A 4,772-nucleotide genomic window follows, 5' to 3' on the forward strand; every position below is an offset into this window, starting at 1 on the left:
TATATATATATATATATATATATATATATATATATATACACACACAATTTAGATAAAAGTTGTATTTTTCATGCTGCTAAGAGGACCAACAGCCATGTGTACACTGCAGAGATTCAGGCGAGATAACCACATTTAAATGTTTTAAATCACACCAGCCTGTGGTGTGATATATGCACATTTGTTCAAAATAGCCTGGATTGTTCACATGATGTAGGCAAAAATTTTATATTGTACTCGGTGGATGCATGTTGTCATCTTTTGTTTCTGTTAATTATTACCATGTTGGGCTTCAAGCCTATTTTTTCTTAAATGCATCAACTCAGAATGCCTAATATTGGTTTGATTGCTTGTTACATGAAAAAATAATTTTGTGTGCCAGATCAAAGGTAGTAGATTTAATGTGGGTGCGGTTCAGGTTGTGGTCTTTATTCAAGCGTGTCGGGGCGGGTACGGAATTAAATTAGTGCTGCTGTTGGATAATGGGTTGGGTGTTCTATTAAGTGCTGGGGGTGCGGGTTAACCAAACAGGACCCGTGCAGGACTCTGCTCGGATCCCTTTAGCAACCACACTTTAACACCATGGAAACCACCCTGAACACCCTACATTTACATTTACATTTACATTTATTCGTTTAGCAGATGCTTTTATCCAGAGCGACTTACAATTTGGGGAATACATCAAGCGATTCATCCTAAAGAGGCAAATAGACACAGGAAGTGCCCTTAATACCAAGTTTCAGGCATTGTTCAAATAAGTACAAGCTATGCTTGGGATTAAGTAAAGAGAAGCAAAGGATTTTTGTTGTTGTTGTTTAAGATGAGGTCAGATGGTGACAAAAGAGATGAGTTTTCAGCTGTCGTTTGAACATTGTCAGGGAATCAGCATTCTGGATAGGGGTAGGAATATCATTCCACCAGCCAGGAACGGTGAACAAAAATGTTCTGGAAAGTGATTTCCAGATTTCCTAGAAGCCACTTAGAAAACACTCAGATTTCCTTTCCTTCAGATTTGCATGGCAACACCACCTAAAAACCATTCAGAACCCTTTAGCAACCTCATTGTAACGCACCAGAAACAACCTAGAACACATTAGAAACATGCTAAAAGCCACTCAGAATCAATCAGATGAGATGTTGTCAGGCCATATGTCAGTAAAAATTAAATTTCCTGTCCTGTCCTGTCAGCCATTATACTGTGCTCACAGCGCCTGCTCTTCAATTGCACACACAAATACGGCAACTGCGAGTATGCGTGTCAGATTCACACAACGTTCTGAAGCCGCAGCTCTTAAAGTAATAGCAGCCAAGTAACCTAACCCAGCTGCTGTGATGTCTGTTCATCAAAGAAAAAAAGAGGACATCAATAACTTTTGTAGCTTTAAGGTTTCATTTATATTTAATTTAGAATTTAATGTTAATAACTTTATTTAATTTCTGTATTTTTTTCTACTTGCTGAAGGGCATAGGTAAATATGACATTTATTATAATGGGTTTGTGAAGATTGTTTTAAGTTCACTTAAATTAGAAGTTGTTATTTTTTAAAGTCTAATAAATGTTAAAATTGATAGCTCTCAATTATACTGTAATGTTGAATGGCTATAGTCAGTGATTAAATATTAGGAAAAAAAGAACAATTTCCTAGACACATCAGTAGTATTGGTATCGGTGATACTCGCCCTCAGCTCAGTCATAAAAAAAGATGCCACTAAACAGATATTTAAAATGTACTGTCTTTATGTTGTTTATACATTGATTTGAAGATTGAATGTGAAATTATTGCAATATGAAAGTATAATTAAATGTTAGGTGGTATTAATCACGATTAATTTCAGAAAAAAATGTGTGATTAATTCATTTTTTTAATCGATTGGCAGCACTAATTAATAACAATTATTATATTAGTCACAATATAGTTTTTTTTGTTAGTTTACTTTATTTATCTAAACCACCAAGCAACATGCTAAAAAAAACACTCAGATACCCTAATCAACCACATAGTAAAGCACTAGCAACAACCCAGAACACCTTCGCATTTGAAGGCTGCATACATCATCGGAGCAGTCTCATTTAAGAAAAGTAACCGTTAAATTGCAAAGTAAAAAAGAAATTACAGTATTTTTTTATTTACACCTCACAAGGAATAACAGTCAATTTTATTATGGTTACTTTTCTTAAATAAGACATCCTTGATGACGTATGCAGGAGGATGCAGCCTCCGAAATGAGACGCAGCTCAAATTAAAACAACTCCGAATCCTTTAGCAGCCTTCTACCTCACCCAGTACACTCTAGAAACCACACAGCAACATGCTAAAAGCCACTCAAATCCACTTTGCAACCGCATAATAGCCCCTTGGCAACCACTTAACCTAATATTTTTATAGCAACTTAAGCAAACGCACTTAAGAAAATGTTAAGAAAGATGTTGGTTTAAGAGTGGTAATATATAGTTTTGTACTCATATGTTTAGCATTGCAATCTTTGTGACCTAACAGTATGCTGCTTACTAACTGTTCTCAATAGTTTTCTGTTTACTTGTAGCATTGTTATTTGCAGACTGTGACTTCCCATTACAATGTAGGTACTTTGTGTAAAAACACAATGGTGTGTGACTGTCACACAGGTGACACTTAAGACCTTGTCACATTGTTAGATATCCTGAATCGTCGTAGTATTCAGTATCTGAATTGTCTGCGTGAACCAAACAATGTCCCATAGAACTATTTAATTCTTTCTATATTCTTACAGGATGGTGTTCAGTAGAGTAGCGGTGCAGAATATTTTGGCAGGTGGCTGCAGCTGCCGCAGTTTGGATGCCCCTGATGACATGGTGATAGGGATGTGTCTGACCACACTGGGACTCCAGGTCACACACAGCCCACTTTTCCATCAGGTAGCGTACACACCCTCACACTGTCAACTCGCGTGTTGTCTTCTGTGCTGCTCTACAGCAACGAAAACACAAGTAAATGATGCTTTTAGCACCCAAGCAGAGCAACAAATAAGCTATAACCTGTGGGTATAAATGTGAAGAGCAGGCCTGCGTTTATTTCACAGCAGAATTGAGGGTACAGACAGACCGGAAGAGAGGTTCATTTATCTTTTGGTTTGCATTGCTAATACCCAGAACCTCATTTATAAAATTAATTTACTATATAATCCTAAATTACATGGATTTGATTGTAAATTAAAGGAGTAGTTTTCCCCAATATGATGTAATCAGTTGCTCGTCCTCATGCTGTTCCAAACCCTAAACCTGTTTTTCTAGGGAAGGAGACGTTTTGAAGAATATTCACACTGTTTTCTTCTATACAGTAAAAGTAAATGGGGACCAGTGGCCATCAAGCTCAAAAATGCACCATAAAATCATTCTAAATGTGATCTGTACAGTTTGTTCCAAGTCTTTCAAAGCCTTATGATAGATGCTTATATGAGAAATTTAGTTATTCATAGAAAATCTTGCCAGACATACATTACCTTTCAAAAATTTGGGGTTGATAAGATGTTTTTGAAAGAATCTCTTTTGTTTGCCAAGGCTGCATTTATTTGAACAAAAATACAGTAAAACTGTAATATTGAGAAGTATTATATTAATTTTAAATAACTGTTTTGCTTTAATATACTTTAAAATGTAATTTATTCAAAGCTGAATTTTCAGATGCCTTTACCCCAATCCTCAGTGCCACATGATCCTTCAGAAATTATTAAAAAATGTCGATTTGGTGCTCAGAAAACATTTCTTATTATCAAACCTGAAAATAGTTGTGCTTTCTGAGATACATTTTTTCAGGATCCTTTGATGAATAGAAAGTTCAAAAGAACAGCATTTATTTGAAATAGTTTTTTTTTCTGTAACATAAAGGTCTTCATTGTCGCTTTTGAACAATTGAATGCATCCTTGCTGATTAAAAGTATTAATTTTCTTCAAAAACAGTAAACTTACTGACCCCATAACTTTTATAATGTGACTACCATTCACTTTCTTTTTGTGTGAAAAGCAGCTTAGACATTGTTTTTTTTTTTGCTAGCTACTCCTTTTTTTTTCCCCACAAAAGAAAAAGTAATATGGGTTTCAAACAATATGAGGGTAAATAAATTATGACAATGTTAGTTACTGTAAATTGTTCAGAATAACATTTGGGAAATAATATGGTCACAATTAGGTCTTTATGAGCTGTGTGAAACCGCTGGTGTGATCACATGGTCTCCTTTCTGACCAAAGGCTCGTCCACAAGTAATGTAAAAGAGCTTCTGGGACGACAGAGCCCAATCTCCTTCCACAAACACTGGAATATCAACCCTGTGGCTGTATACCAGCACTGGCTTACAGAGCCAAATCTGAGGTGACCGCACTCACTCAAAAAGACCAGAGAGGAGCTGTAGATGGAGCTTATGGAGTGTGTGTATTTAATTTAATAATTTGATACTCTAGAAGCATTTAAATAACCATGCAATCGAAATTAACCATATATATTTTGTTAAACGCATTCCTCATATTACTTTAAGCAATTCTTTGGTTCATGTTATTCTAAAAATTCATATCACAGTCTGATAAATTTCCCACACATTTTTTTCTTGAGTATTTTGTTCAGAAACTGGGTTGCGATCATGGTTTCATATTGACGATGTTGATGCTGTTATGACGGTAAGTTGTGGTTTTAGATACATTGTATACATTCAGATGCATTTTGTATTCTACAGTGGTATTGCGTCGAATTTGTGTTCTGACAAATAATGCTACCTATCAGATTATGCTACCAACACTGTATTTA

General features: G+C 35.5%; 1 pseudogene; it reads left to right on the plus strand.

Annotated features, from left to right (window-relative positions):
• The window catches only part of LOC107728814 (beta-1,3-glucosyltransferase-like), a 25,768-nt pseudogene that overhangs the window by 20,382 nt on the left and 614 nt on the right, over positions 1-4,772 (plus strand).

Source organism: Sinocyclocheilus rhinocerous, unplaced genomic scaffold (assembly GCF_001515625.1).
Source record: "Sinocyclocheilus rhinocerous isolate Xijiao unplaced genomic scaffold, SAMN03320098_v1.1 scaffold397, whole genome shotgun sequence".
In the NCBI taxonomy this organism is placed as follows: Eukaryota; Metazoa; Chordata; class Actinopteri; order Cypriniformes; family Cyprinidae; genus Sinocyclocheilus; species Sinocyclocheilus rhinocerous.